At 38.6% G+C, this 16,444-nt stretch overlaps 1 protein-coding gene across 3 annotated transcripts in view; it reads left to right on the top strand.

The window, feature by feature from the left end:
- The first annotated feature begins 7,536 nt into the window (after nt 1–7,536).
- EPS8 (EGFR pathway substrate 8, signaling adaptor) overlaps nt 7,537–16,444 on the top strand; it is a 178,039-nt gene continuing 169,131 nt past the window's right edge. For 2 of the 3 annotated variants that reach the window (XM_028119802.2, XM_028119799.2), the window contains exon 1: nt 7,688–7,774. The gene's annotated coding sequence lies outside the window, so the exon portion shown is untranslated. Of the gene's footprint in view, nt 7,775–16,444 lie in introns of all 3 variants that reach the window. The other variant, XM_028119803.2, reaches the window with a different exon arrangement.

Below are 16,444 nucleotides of genomic sequence, written 5' to 3'. Positions count from 1 at the left end.
TACCCTTTGTGGCACCCCCATACAGGTGCGTAAGACTTAATCTGCAATGTTGAGTTGAAAGATTCCAATTTTTAAAAATAATTATTTGTTTATTTGTTTTTCAAATCTCATCTGCTGACAGAGCCCTACTTGCATTGCACTTGTTTGGCCCCAAATCTGATCTGAACTGATAGAAGTTTACTTACAAACTTTATTCTGATTTGTGTGAGTATCTTTTCTGCAGAAACAATGTGTTAATTACAGACCCTGCTGGGGGTGTTAGAAATATATGGAATAAGCCCCATGCAAGATCCTGTGAAGGTTACGGTATCTTCAGAGTGCCTTCATAGGATTTAAACGTCTTAGTTGCAAGAGCTTTGCGTTAGGGGATTATAAAGTCATGAATGCACACAATGATACCTATGGTTAATAAGATCAGAAATGTTCTGCTTAACGTGGTACGAAAGTGTGGGAAATGCTTTGAAAACTTAGTATATGCAAGTGTTCATTAGAGGAAAGGAAAGTTGCAGTGCATTTGGAAAGTCAACAAGCCTTTATAGTATATTTTAGAGGTTTTCCTCTGTGTGTGTGTGTATGTGTGTGTGTTTCCAAGTCTTTTAAGATGAAATTAGACATGGAATCTGTGGGATATATTTGCTCTTGCCCTGCTGAGACTTGGATTTACACACTTATCAGAGAAATTATCTTTAAGGTTGTTGGGGTTCTCTCAAGCACCAGGGCTATCTGAGTGAGAAAGTTATTCAGAGATCTGAATTTGCTTTTTAAAACCTAAATTTGTAATAAGAGTTTTCTTTTGTTTTATCCTGTCCATTCCCCAGGATTCTACTGCCAAAGAAGAACAAATTTTGGGTGCCAACTTAAGGAAACAGAGTCTGTGTTTGCAATGCCAATGAGCATACGGAAACGGAATTGTTAAATAGCTTGAGAGTTATTATAGCTCAGTAACATAAAGACATAAAAACACAATTTTATATGTTGGGGCTGAATCTGGCTTAGTTATAGAAGGAGTAAAGAATTCAGAAACACCCAAAATTCACAATAGATAATAAAGTATTACTATGTTATTTTCTCTGCCCCCAAATAATATGGGTCCATAGTTAAAAATTCAAATATTATAGAAATATGTTAACTGAAAGACTAGAAGTAACTCCTAGCTACACTGTCACCTGTCTCCCCATAAAAATGCTATTAAAATGTTGGCTTGTATTTCTCTTACATTCTTTTTTATATGAATTAATTCATACTGTATAGGGCATTGCAACTTGCCTCCCCCCCACTTCACAATTATATATCTTTAAAAAAATTATTTATTTGAGAGAGAGAGAGAGCGCGCGTGCACACAAACAGATGGAGGGGCAAAAGGAGAGGGAGAGAGAATCTTAAGCAGACTCTGTGCTGAGCACAGAGCGCTATGAGGGGCTTGATCCGAGGATCCTGAGATCATGACCTGAGCTGAAACCAAGAGTCAGATGCTCAGTAGACTGAGCCACCCAGGCACCCCAACAACTATACATCTTGATGTCCACCCAGGTTAGTCGTTAATTACCACCTCATTCTTTTCAATTCATAAGATAGAATTCCATTTCATGATTATACTGTAACTTAAAATTGATGATTATTATTTACTTTTCTATATATTTTACTTTTTCCCATGGTTATTTTACTTTTCACTTTTGAATCTCTTCTAGTTAGACACACGTAGAAAAATAAAAAGCCTAGTTTGACTAGAAAAAGTGGCAAATAGTGAAACAAGTGCTACTTTTGAATGGCAAATTTCCAGTTCTGTGGAATAAGCATACGATGATCTCAAAAAAATAAAACAAACGATGTCTGTTTTGAATTTTAAAGAAAATTCAGAAAAAATAAAAAATAAATAAAAATAAAAAATATTCAGGTGTTAGTAATAAATGGATCAATATCTCTCAGATTCAAAAATTAAATTTCCCTCAATTGTAGAAGCAGAAGAATTTCTGGGAGAAATATATTGTACCGTAAAAATAAACATTCACACTTAAAATTAGGGACAGAATATCGGTGGTCCTGCTTAGAAAGCAGTGTTATATCTACAGAGCTCATGAGTCATTGAAAGGTCAGGGATAATAAGGAATGAGGCATTCCGATGACCTGTGTCCAGGTAAATAAAAGAATAGTAGCTGTATCACTTGCATCGACAATTGCCTTGTCCTTCTGCTGTCCTGCCTCATCTCTTTCAAACTCTCCATAGCTAAAGCCGTCTTCCTGCATTAATGTCCTCCCTTCTCTATGCAATTCAACAATCTTTTCCTCTTGCAAGAGCAAGGACTGTGAGTAAGGCGAAGGCCTCTGGCTCACTATTGCAATTTATCTAGGCAACCTTGCTGGTCTATCTCCCTTCTTGTCCCTCAGAGGTAACCACTGTCTTGAATTTTATAATTAACATCCCCTTGTTTACATGCTAGTTTTAAACACATGTGTATGTGTTCCTAGATAACATATCGTTTAGTTTTGTTTGGGTGTAAGCTTTGTCAAAGGACAACTTGAACAAAATCTGTGAACTCCGGTCAGTGTTATGTTTCTAAGAGTTATCTATGCTGCTGAACATACCAGCTGTTTCCTCATATTCCCCACTATAGAATATTTCATGATCTGGATATATCAAAATTTATTTCTCTTCATTCAATTTGGAGTACTTTTAAATTTTCATTCTTGATTTCTTCTTGGATCCATGAGTTATTTAGAAGTCTATTTTAAAATCCCATTTAAGTTTACCTTTAGAAATTAAAATGTGCTGTTATATAGATTTTTTAAAAGATTTTATTTATTTATTTGAGAGAGAGAATGAGAGAGAGAGAGCACATGAGAGCGGGGAGGGTCAGACGGAGAAGCAGACCCCCTGCTGAGCAGAGAGCCCCATGCAGGACTCGATCCCGGGACTCCAGGATCATGACCCAAGCCAAAGGCAGTCACTTAACCAACTGAGCCACCCAGGCGCCCTGTTATATAGATTTTAAGTTAAACTTAAATCTTCAAAAAATTAGTCTATTAATTTCTAAATCTATTGGGAGACTTTAGTAGAGATTACAGGGTCTAAATCATTGATCAACAAACCCAGCCTGCCACCTGTTTTTCTACACTAGTGAACTAAGAATGGTTGGAACATTTTAATTGGTTAAAAAAAAAAAGGATAATACTTTGAGGTGGGTGAAAATTACAGAAAATTCAAAATCAGGGGGCACCTGGGTGGCTCAATTGGTTAAGCCAATGATTTGATTTCAGCTCAGGTCATGATCTGGGGGTGGTGGGGCTCCACCAAGTCTGGCTCCATGCTCAGCACAGTCTGAGCCTTGCATCTATCCCTCTGTCTCCCCACCTCTCCCCGCTGCCCGCTCTTGCACACATTCTTTCTCTCCAAATAAATAAACAAAAATCTTTTTAAAAATTCAAATTTAGTGCTCCTAGATAAAGTTTTATTGGAAAAACAGTCATGGCCATTAATTTAATTACTATCTTTGCTCCTGCAGGAAAGGACAGCTGAATTGCATAAACATATTTTCTATGGCAGCTTTCATGCTACAGTAGCAGAGTTAAGTAATTGCAACAAAGACCTGCAAAGCCAATGTACTTACTATCTGACCCTTTACAGGAAAAGTCTTTCAACCCCTGGTCTACAAATTCTTTGACATGTATTAAGTATGCTGGTTAATTTATGTAAATTTTTTTTTTTTTTAGATTTATTTATTTGAGAGAATGTGCGCCAGCATGGGGGGGGGAGTGGAGGAGGGGCAGACGGAGAGGGAGAGGAGGAGAATCCCAAGCAGACTCCTTGTTGAGCACAGAGCCCGACAAGGGGCTGGATATCACAACCCTGAGACCACCCCAGCAGAAACCAAGATTCGGAAGCTTGACCAACTGAGCCACTCAGGTGCCCCAATTTTTGAAAATATTTCTTATGGGTTTGATGAGAATGTCCATTCTCTAAATGTTGTATTTCTATAGATCTACATCTATATATCCATATCTATCTATATATACATGGAATTATGAATAATTTATCAATAGGTGAGAGGGTGTTGAAATATCCCCCTGTAATGGTGGATTTATCAATTTCTCTTTATTGATTTATCATTAAGTGGTAACTTTGTCCATCGCCAATAATATTTTTTTATCTTAAGTCCACTGTGTGTGATATTAATACAGCTACACCAATCTTCTTTTCATTGTTTTATACCTGATATAGCATATGTTTTTAGTTCCTGGAGCCTCACAACAATAACAATAGGAACATCAAAGATCACTGAGTACAGATCACCATGCCAAATATAATAATGAAAAAGTTTTAAATATTGCAAGGATTACCAAAATGACACACAGAAATATGAAATGAGCAAATGCTATTGAAAAAAAGGTGCTGAAAAAAAAAAGAAAAGAGGTGCTGATACACTTGCTGGATGGGAGGTTGCCACAAACCTTCAATTTGTAAAACAAACAAACAAACAAAAACCCCACCCAGTATCTTTGAAGTGCAATAAAGTGAAGTGCAATAAAACAAGGGATACCTGTATACCTTTTCAAATTTATCTACAGATATGTTTTGCATTAGTTGCTTTAAAGACTGCCTATAAAGCTACACACAGTAGTCTCTAAATGATATTCAGGCATTAGATTGGGAGATTGGAATGGGGATGGGTATTTGAAGAATATATTTGATTCCTCAGTAGTTTAGATATAGCTCGTAGTCTTCAGATTACATACATTCAGCCACTAAAATTTCTTCACATTTTCTATATATAGCTTTACACCCAGCTGTAGACTTACTCTGTTCCTCAAGTTTTGCAAACTCTCTCCACATCTGAAAGACCCTATTCATTCCGCTTATCTCTCTTTGTTCTGTCTTGCCTTATTTTCATCCCGTATGCCAACATAAAAAATGAGATTTTTAGAAAGGGGACACTTGTATATGGTGTCACTATGAACAGGCAAGTTTGAACGATTCTCAGCAAAAGTATAAAAGAGATTAACATTGGTTCTAAGCACTTAGAAAAGGTAATGGGGATCATTGATGCCAGAATGGGTTAATTTGAAAATGGATCCTGTTTAACTAGCTTTGCTTTGTTCCCCCCTCCTTCTTTAATAGGTACTTGGACTGATGTATTTAGGCTTGCTAGAGGCAGTGAATTTTCATTTCAGTAAAGCATTTAGAAAACCATTCATGAAATCCTTGTTGGTTATAGTATGATTGCATGAACTAAAGTGCTTGATCTCAAAAAGTGTTGGTTCATAAATTATTATCTTGGAGATTATTTTTGGTGGTGGGCTACAAGATTCTTTTATTTTTTATTTTTTTCAAAAGATTTTATTTATTTATTTATTTGACACAGAGAGAGAGAGAGAGAGAGTACAAGCAGGCAGAGCGGCAGGCAGAGGGAGAGGGAGAAGCAGGCTGAGGGAGAAGCAGGCTCCCCGCCGAGCAGGGAGCCGGATGTGGGGCTTGATCCTGGACTCTGGGATCATGACTTGAGCCGAAGGCATACGCTTAACTGACTGAGCCACCCCTACAAGATTCTTTTCTAAGCCTGTTTTATATAATTTTATTAGATTTAAGTGGAAACAAAGAAGCCATGTTCATTAACTTCACAGATGACTATAAGTTAAAAGTGATGACTAATTAGATTTCAAAATCTCAAATTATGTCTTAAAACAAGATGAAATTTAATATGGATCAAAGGCAAAAATTGGGTTTAAACATGTAGAATTATAGAAACATAGACTATGTAAGGTGGAAGCTATGGTTTAATTGTAGTCCATGTAAAATAGACTTGGATGTTTTATTCAACTCTAAGTAATACATTTGCTAAAAGAAAAACCTAACACAAGTTTGGGATACCTTACTGACAGGGTATGCTTGGTTCAAAGGGCTACTGATCATTTTTTAACAAAGTTCATAGCCCACTGTATTTGAATGTTGTGTTCTCTTTTGAGTGCACAATTTAAGAAGGAAAAGGAAAAGTTGAAGAACATGCAAAGCAGGGTAAAAAGTGTGGTTATGATGGCTCACCATTCCATTTGACAAATAAAAGGACCTAAAAATTTTGAAAAATAGAAAAATATTAGATATTCTGATAGTTACTTAGTAGTTGGTTCAAATATTTCAAGGCCTGCAATGTCTGTAAAGAGTGAGATTAATTAATTCCTAGGGGTCAGAATCAGCACCAGTGGTGTTAAGGGAAGCTGAATTGATGTTCACAAAGCAAATGATTATAGACATTTTAAGCAGACCTGGGCTTTAATTCTGGCATCAGTATTGGCTGTGGCAAAAGAGATGATACTTCTGAGCTTTACTTCCCTGTTGAATAGGGATAATAAGGCCTATCTCATTTTAAGGATTAGAAATAATACATAAAAATTGCTTAGTTCCTGACATAGGTAAATTGAATAATCATTATACATAATACCAATAAATATAAAGATTTCCAACATTGTAAAAGTTTAAGTGGATGATAGTATGATGGAAATATTGCAGAGGATTTCTACTTAAGATAGGGGACTGGACTTAACATCTATTTGAACTTTTAGCATAATGGTTTCCCCTGACTGCCATGTACTTCTGCTTGTCTCACAAAGCAAGCAGGTCCACTCTGTTTTAACCAAGCTTATCTTCGTTGATTTCTGAGAGTCAATTGCCTTTAAAGAAGTTAGAACAGGAAGGGGGCATAGCTACGACCAATGAATGTTTTAAGAGTAGGAAAATACAACAATCGAAGACTACAGGGCTTCTCATTTAGTGGTTCAGTGAGCTACTCATGGAGCTGCTCATTACGAGGGTTGGTTAAGTTACGAGAGGGATTAAGTGAAAGAATCTCCACTACTTCAAACCACATCAGGCGCTTGGCAAGAACTACGTGAAGAATGGGATCTAAGGCAGGCTTGCGAAGCGGGTCTGGGCTTGCTGGCTGGAGCTAAGGACCGCACGGAGGCCCTTGGGTGCCACCAGTTGATGGCATGAAAAGAAACAAAAAAGAGGAAAGAGACAAAAGGGGGAAAATAGGTGCCAGGGCCGCGAGAAGGAAGACGAAGGTTGGCGGGTGGTTGGGCGCGGCGAGCTTTCTGCGCACGAGTTGTGCGCCAGGACCCGGGGTGCTGTAACTGGGCGCTCCCATGGCCAGGGGCATCAACCCTTGCCCGGGGGCGAACCTCTCCACACGCTCTGTTCTCCCTCCCGCGTCTCCCAGCTGCTAGTCGGTCCTGCTAGGGCACTTCTCGAAACCTGTCCGCAGCTAGGAACCTTGGCCCGACTTTGATGGCCTCGATAACTTAGCGCGGCACCCTGACCTCTCTTCTCCCGCCCCTCTCCCGCCCACCCGGCCCCACCGCCCAGTGCACCTCCGGCGCTGGGGTCGACCAGATACTCTGCTGTTCGGCTGCCGGCAAGACCCGGAGACTGGAGCCAGCTCGGACCGAGCCGGGCGCGCGCGGGCGCGCGCCTTCTCACTCGCTCCTAGCAGGGGTAGTGGGCATGCGCGGCGCGCGGCTGGCTTTGGTTGCGAGCGGGTGAGCCGGCGGGCGGCTCCAGACTTCACAGGCGGCGGCGGGCGCGGCGGTCTTGCCCAGCGCGAGGCCGGCGCTGTGCTCGCCCGGGAGATCGCTGCTCTCCAGCCGGGCGCAGACGGCGGCTTTGCGGCTCGCGGAGGATTGGAAGGCCGTGGTCCAGGTCGGGGGCTTTCTCCTGGCCGCCTCCTGCCTCGTCCCGCCTCGAGGCGCCTCCGGGGAAAGCCACGGCCCCGAGGGCGGATCCGAGGTAAGAGCCCCTCGGGCGAAAGGCGCCGGCCGGGGGTCCAGCTGTTTGAACTCAGCCTCGATTTTTAAAAATCCGCTTTTGTGTGCTTGGATGGAGCGGTGCCAGGCGCCGCGTCCGCTTTCATTCACTTTGACTGCTTTCAGCTGGTGTTGGGGGCCAGGTGTGCCGGGGCGCTGCTACCGGAGCGCGTCCGTGCGCCCGGTCGTGGGGCGCCGCGGAGCGGGTGCCGACCTTCGGCCGCCCAGTCGCCTGCCGAACCCAGGGCTCCGGGAGGGTGGGCAGAGAAGATTATCAGTGTCCTTGTGATATTTCCTGGTAACCTGAGCTTCCGGACATACACCTGCGCTTATCTGGTCGGTGGGGCGTCCTCGGAACCGGTATTCTCACAGCTTGTTTTAGGCTTGGGGTTTCGAGAGCTACCCTCCCCACCCTCAAATGGAGGGGTGTCTTTTCAGATTGGTAGTTTGGGGCAAGGTCCCACCATCGAATACCCTCTCAAATTAAGGTAACTCATTGTTTTTGAATAGTTGTCACTCCTGATTCCTGTTGACTTTCCGTTCTTAGTTTGTTCCACTTTACTCACCATTTTACTTTTGGCAGATGGCCTTTCTGGTGTCTTTGTCAATTAATGCCTTTGGAGTAGATTTCCCCACGTATGAAGACCCGGCTCGCTTCTCCTGGGGTCACTCTTCTTTCCTTTCAAGGACTATCTGTATGCAAAAATCTTTGCACGGATTGTTCTCTTCCTTTGCATTGTTTCTCATATCCTTATTTTCCCGTAGACCCATAGTACTGCTGGAATCTCTTTGGGGGTAAGACGCCTGTGGTATTAGGGTTTGAAAACCAGAGACGTCTAGGGCGGTAGAGCATTAAGAATTGGAGTTCTCCTTTACAAAATATATTTTAATGAAATGTATTACTGCTTTTCTTTTGAAGGTTTCAGTTTTTGTCATATAAGAATAGGTAATGTCTTAAGAGTTCAGGTAAAACTTGGTTTCAGATGCATATGAACAGCTTGATTTTGGTTTTTTTTTTTTTAAGATTGTATTTATTTGTTTGCTAGAGAGAGAGAGACAGAGAGAGTACAAGAAGAGGGAGTGGCAGGCCGAGGGAGAAGCAGGCTCCCCGTCGAGCAAGGAGCCCGAAGTGGGACTCGATCCCAGGATCCTGGGATCATGACCGGAGCCGAAGGCAGACGCTTAAGGGCGGAGCCACCCAGGCGTCCCTGGCTTTGTTATTCTTTAGGGAGATAGGAGAATTAGGATTCCCAGATGACTTTATATGTATGTGTATGTGTATATATAGTTATATTCATATACATATAGATATATGTGTGTATACATATGTATCCATACACAAACATGGATATATACAGAAACAGCAAAGTAGCTGTGTTGTGTTTTGCTTCTAATTTATTTCTACTGAGAGGATACCATTCTAAAGGGACTTGGGTTTTGCAAAGTGTGCAGTAAATGTAGATCCTGTGGTCATTGAAATTAAAGTCAATGTCATCCTCTCTCACCTAGTATAGCTTTTCAGTTTGGAATTGGAGTTTTTTGGACAGGTTCTTATAGTTCTTAAGTTGCTAGTGTGAAAAAATTTTGGTCATGAGTTCACACTTTGACTTACAATTAGAAAAATAATGCACTTTATAGAACTGCCACTAAAAGGTATCACAAATGTAATAACATTTTATAGAAAGCCTTTAGTGCAGACTTCATAGATTAAGACTTTTTAAAATGCCACAAGTCATTCACTCCACAGCAGAAAAAAAAAATGAAAAGAAGAAAACTTTTTTTTTTTAAAGATTTTATTTATTTATTTGACAGAGAGAGACACAGTGAGAGAGGGAACACAAGCAGGGGGAGTGGGAGAGGGAGAAGCAGGCTTCCCGCTGAGCAGGGAGCCTGACGTGGGGCTCAATCCCAGGACCTTGGGATCATGACCTGCTGGAAGGCAGAAGCTTAATGACTGAGCCACCCAGGTGCCCCAACAAGAAAACTTTTAATTCCACTATTCTGAAATAACCACTGTTCACTATATTTGGTACATTCTCTTTGAAATCTTTTTTCTTCCCACTTTCCAATGTCATTGAATATCAATAAATAGTAATTTTCACCCTTTTATTGATGATGGGAGAATACTTGAAGTTGTATTTGGGGTGATTTGTCAGCATTTGTTTATTCTGGTTCTCTTGGGAGTCTAATGTCTAATTTTGAACACTTTGCTTGTTTCCGATCAAACGAAAATATTTTGTTTTCATTTCTAATTTTTTCTCTTTTCAATTTTTTACTTATGCTGATACTTTTCAGGTATCAGTCCTTTTCTGTGCTATAACATAGGCTTCGTACTCTTTGCTTTCAGTTTTTATTTGACCCCAAATCTTAGACCCTTCCTTTTCTTGTGTTACGCTACATACATGTTCACTCACTGCCTTTTTTTTTTCCTGCTGACTCTCCTGTTTTTCATTTCCCTATTTTGATTTTGCAAGAGCTCACTTAAACCATGGTTTGTATAAGAGAATATAGTATCCACAATAAGAGATGATAGTTTTTCTCAAGGTTTCTCTTAAGATGCTTGAAGTTTTGCTGGGTGAGTATTTTAGCACTGATTTCATTTATATAAAATTTAAGTTAGCTTTGGTGGGTTGTATTAAACAGATTTGGATCATCACAGAACAACCTAAGTTAATGACAGGTTACAAACTTTCAGACATCTGCAATGGTATGTAAGGGGGAAAGTGGAATTTTAGTTAAAGTAGTTTAGCTATAGTACATCCCTGCTGGGAATTACTGCATGAAATTGTTTGCAGCTGTTAGTGATTGAAAATAGTTTCTTAAGGAAAATTCTGTAACAACATAGTTGTCAACATTTTAAGTTTAATGTATGCAGGGAAGGTGTTCAGTGCTTCACTACAGCCTTTTCAGTGATTTCTGGATATATTCTTAGATGGTATTTAAAAAAAATATATATTATTTTTTAGATCAGTTTTAGATTTACAGAAAAAGTGTAAAGATAGTGCAGTGACTTCTTATATACACTGTTACCCAACTTCCTCTCTTATTACATCTTATATTAGTATTTGTGATGATTAATGAAGCAGTATTGGTACATCATTACTAACTGAAATTCACACTTTATTTAGCTTTCCTCAGTTTTTATCTGATGTCATTTTTCCTGTTTCAGGACCCTACTATCTTAGATACCACATCACACTTAGTAGTCATGTGTCCTTACGGTCCTTTTGGCTGTGACAGCTTGTTAGACCTTGTTTTTGATGACCTTCACAGTTGTGAGGAGTATTGGTCAGGTATTGTGTAGAATGCCCTTCAGTTGCAGTTAGTGTGACTTTGTTCTCATGATCAGACACGGCTTTTAGTCTTTTGAAAGGAAGATCACAGAAGTAAAATGCTGTTTTTATTACATCATATAAAAGGTATGTGCTATCAACATGACTTATCACCGCTGACAATGATCTTGATTACCTGTCCGAGTTAGTGTTTGGTAGGTTTCTGTCCTGAAAAGTTACTCTTCTTCTCTCCATGCTGTACTTTTAGAAGGAAGTCACTGTGTACAGCACACATTTAAGGAGTGGATAGTTTTACTTCTCCTCCCTGAGGGTGGGGTATCTAGATAGATTATTTAGAATCACTCTGTGTGGCAGATTTTTCTTTTCTCCCCATTTATGTATTTACTCAGTCATTTACTTATATTTGTCTGTACTCATGGATATACCTTATATACTTTGGGTTATAATCCAGTACTACTTTATTTTGTTGCTCAAGTTGTTTCAGCTTTGGCCATTGGGAGCTCTTTCAGTTGGCTCTTGTGTCCCTTTGACATGTCTCCATCAATGTGAGTTTTTTTTTTTTAATCATTTCCTTACTTCCTGGCATTAAAAGATGCTCCAGAGTCATTTTTTATATTTCCTTTTCCTGTCCCAGTCCTAGAATTAGCTGGAAAGAATCTGTTTCATCTTCTTGGGAAATAGTATTAGAAGCCAAGATTTGCGTGCTGGGTTCTTGTTGCTACTGGGGTGTCATTGCCTCTAGACCCTCTTATTTGCAGAGCAGGAAACATATGTATGTATACAAACCCTGTATTTACACCTATCTATACATATTTCTCTATGTAGTCATATGTATCCATGTTAAGCAAAATATGAGTTCATATTTTGAGTCTATAACATAATATGAGTCTACAACTCTGCCTACCCCATTACCATTTGTATCGTCTGGCCTTCTCTTCTTGCTTATCTGTAAACTCATTCCAACCATGAAAAGAAACCTGGCTCCCACCATCTGTCATACATTTACGTAATTGTCAATCCGTTTATATACTTATAGCAGTATTGAAATTGTTAACTTATATTCTCTTTACAGAGAGTGAGAAACAACTTTATCAACTAGAGTACAGTTCTTATTTCAGTTCCTTTTGCTTTTAGTTTAGATTCCATTCCTTTCTGTCCTATCCCACTTAGTGAAGTAGTTGCACACAGTAATAATAGTGTCAGGGGCGCCTGGGTGGCTCAGTCATTAAGCATCTGCCTTCGGCTCAAGTCATGATCTCAGGGTCTTGGGATCGAGCCCCGCATTGGGCTCCCTGTTTGGCGGGAAGCCTGCTTCTCCCTCTCCCACTCCCCCTGCTTGTGTTCCCTCTCTTGCTGTGTCTCTCTCTGTCAAATAAATAAATCTTCAAAAAAAAAATAGTATCAGATCCTTTTGTTACAATTTTTGTTCCATCCTGGGATCCTTCTGACCTTCTAAATGATTTTTTTTTTTAAATGATTTTTTTTTTAAAGTTTGCATACATTAAATTTCTCTCTTTGACCTGTAAAGTTCTCTGGGTTTTGACAAATGCATCATTTCATGTATCCATTACTAATAGTATCAAAGTATCATACATTAAAAAAAACCCTGTTCTTCATTTATCACTCCCTTAATCCCCCCTCCCCTCTTCTCCCCCTCCCCCACAACCACTGATTTTTTTTTTTTAATTGTCCCTATAGTTTTGCCTTTTCCAGACATCATATAATTGGAATCATACAGCTTTTTCAGACTGGCTTCTTTCATTTATGAATACGCATTTAAGGTTCATTCATGTCTTCTTGTGATTAGATAGCTCATTTCTTTTTATCACTTGATAATTTTGCATTGTGTGGGTGTATCAGAGTTTGTGTATCTATTTATCGATGGACATCTTTGTTGCTTCCAGTTTTTGGCAACTATGAACAAAGCTGCTACAAATATTCATGGACAAGTTCTTGTGTAGACACAAGATTTCACATCTTTTGGGTAAATACCTAGGAACATGATTGCTGGATAATGTGATAAGATTATTGTTAGCTTTATGAGATATTGCCAAACTGTTTTCCAGAGTGGCTGTGCCATTTTGCATTCCCATCAGCAATTAATGCAAGCTTCTGTTGCTTCTCATCCTTGTCAATTTTTGATATTGTCAGTTTTTTGGATTTTATGCATTCTAATAGGTATAGTAATATCTCATTGTTGCTTTAATTTGCCATTCCCTAATGACATTTAATGTTAAACATCTTTTCATATGCTGCTGTCTTTTGTATATTTCCTTGGGGAGATACCTGTTCTGAACTTTTGCCCTTTTTTTAATAGGATGGTCAGTTTTCTTATTGTTTTAAGAATTCTTTATATCTTTTTCATACAGTCGCTTTATCAGATATGTATTTTGCAGATATTTTCTTCTAGTCTGGCTTTTCTTTTTATTCTCTTAACTGTCTTTTCAGAGCAAATGTTTTTAATTTTACTAAATCCCAACTTGTCAATTTCATGGATAGACTTTTGGTGTTGTATTTTAAAAATTCATTGCCAAACTCAAGGCCATCTAGATTTTATCCTTTTTTTTTTTTTTTAGGAGTTTTATAATTTTACTTTTAGGTCTTCGATCCATTTTGAGTTCATTTTTATGAAAGGTGTAAAGTCTGTGTCTAGATTCACTTTATTCAGTTGATTCAGGACCAAGGAAATGAGATTTTTCAGTCAAGTAGATTATAAATTGGGCTTAGGATTGAAAAGAAAGTGTTTTTATTTGATTTTTAAAAACCTTCTGCAAAATTCCTTAAGGGAAACAGTTGAGAAATGACTTGGAAACTAAAATGTAGTAATACATATAGACTGTGTGTTGAGATTGGTTTCTGGACATTTGTGGAAGATGGAATTGTGTTTGTTTTTTTTTTTTTAAATAAAAGATTTTATTTTTTATTTTAAAAAAGATTTTACTTATTTATTTGATAGAGAGCATAAGCAGGAGGGAGAGGGAGAACCAGGCTCCCCACTTAGCAGGGAGCCTGATGTATGACTCTATCCCAGGACCCTGGGATCATGACCTGAGCCAAAGGCAGACACTTAACCGACTGAGCCACCCAGGCACCTGGAAGGTGGAATTGTTAATACAGAGTGATATCTATCAGTTCTTTCAGATTTAACCATAAGAAATAATAAATAAGATTTTCTTTTTCTCAGAGAGGATCTGAAATAAGGGATTTGTAAGGTGTATGCTGAGAAGAGGCAGATGATGTATGTACCATCTAGAAACTTGAGACTTAACTGTATGATCTTGAATTGTATCCCATGCCACTCTTCTTGCCAGAAAGAAGTGGTTTTTTTTAAGTACCTTTCTTTTGATATGTCAATAACACTGTTACTGACATTGGGGCCAGAATTTTTATATTGTTATGCTACGGATAGAACCATTAGCTTCCAAAAAGCATCTAGTGAGGTCTGACATAGTGAAAGTAGCAGCTTTGGTGTGGCAGGTGTTATATACATTATCTTTTTAAACTCTTACAAGAGCTCTTTAAGGCAGTTCTCCTTATTTCCATATTACAGGTAAGAAATGTGTTCAGAAAGATAAAGTGACTTGTCTGTGATCCATATGGAAAGAAAGGGACAGAGTTTGGATGGGAACTTTGATCTTTTTGACTCCAAAACTTTCCAGTTGGCTGTGAGGTCTCTCATAAAAGAAAAAGTGCAAGGATTGTTACTATCAGGTGTCCTTAATTTTATTATTTTCTTTAAAATTGTACATTACTTAAATTACTGAGCTAAATGAGAATGGCTCAAAAATTGTGTTTTTGAGATACATGGAGATGATTTTAACCTTTTTCTTTTTCTCCTGTTGACTGATCTGCATCTTATTGGCCCAGAGGTGTGAATTATTAGAAAATGATTATAAAGAATGAAGTTCCTTTAAAGAGAGGAACTTGAGGGGTTTAGGAAAAATAAAACACATAATAGTAGAAGTAGCTAATTGTTTATACCTTTCTCCCACTGAATTGTAAGTTCCTTGAGGGCAGGGAACCAAACTCAATTACCTTTACGCACAGTATATGATATACACTCACAAAATATTTGCTGAATGAAATAAGTGCTTACTAGCATACTCGTTACAGAAGAATGTTTAGAAGAGGAATTTTCTTCCCAGAGTAAGTTGAACATCATTACATTTCATTTATTCATTCATTCATCATTTATTGAGCATTTGTGGAGTATCTGTTCTGCGCCAGACACTGGGAATACAGAGATGAATGGGACGGGATCTCTGCCTTCTGTCTTCAGGGAACCCAGAGAATGGGGCAACCATTTTAGTAGATTACGGAACTAGTGAGAGTATATATGAAATAAACAAGCAAGGAATAGACTTTGAAATCAGAAAGTCTTTACCTCCCTTTGTTTTCTTACCTAGGAAGTAGAAACGATAATAGTACCTATTTGACACAGTTGTTGAGGGTAGGTTAAATGAACAAGAATTTTATTTATATTTCATCACATAGAGGCTCACTGTGGCTGAGGAATCAGAAGAATCTTTATTGAAGAGTGTGACATTGGGTTTTATAGGATGAATTTTTGAGGCCAAGAATAAGAGTATGATGTGGGACTCTAGGGCATTCCAGGCAGAAAGATGAATATGTTTGACGTGCAGGATGGGTGGACATGACAGGAGTAGTGGGAAATTCTGTGCATTCTCACAGAGCCTGTAGGGATATTAGAAAGAACTGAATAATCATTTTTCATTTTTGTAGTAACAATACAATACAGTGTTCATTGCATCATAGTAGGAGAGGATAAAGATCTCAAACCTGTTTCAAGAATTGTGTGAATTTCCTCTTTTAATCCTATGACTTTCTAAATATAGTCCTTTATGTAGTAGATAAATTCTTGTGTTTTTTGTTTTTTTTTCCCTTCCAGTCCTGTGATACTCAAGTGATTTTATTAAGAAAGAGGACTTGTGTGTTTTGGGGTGAAATCAGAGGTTCTGTCTCAAATGATGCTTATATTTAGTAGCAGAGCAACATTAGAATGTAACATCATTTAAAGGCACCATCTAGTCCTGTTTGAGCCAATCCAGAATTCTAAGAGCTATGAATGGTTTCTGAATAGAACCTGAACATAATACTTAACAATGTGCTAAAATAATTTGTTCATTGTATGAATTATGTGCTTGTTGGGGGTTAGAGTTCTACAGCTGAAAAATCGTGTTTTGAATATAAGGGGAGAAGAAAAGGAAAGACAAAATAGAAAAAAATGAACATCAATAGAAGGAAGTTTATATTTAAAGAGAGGGGCAAAAGTCTAGAACCAGACTATTTCACAGTTACATTTTACCAAACAATTTAAAGAAGAGTTAATACCTATCCTT

Source organism: Eumetopias jubatus, unplaced genomic scaffold (assembly GCF_037043125.1).
Source record: "Eumetopias jubatus isolate StellerSeaLion01/CBP00866 unplaced genomic scaffold, mEumJub1_p1.0 scaffold_8, whole genome shotgun sequence".
NCBI classification, from domain to species: Eukaryota; Metazoa; Chordata; class Mammalia; order Carnivora; family Otariidae; genus Eumetopias; species Eumetopias jubatus.
This window is presented reverse-complemented; position numbering and strand designations above follow the sequence as displayed.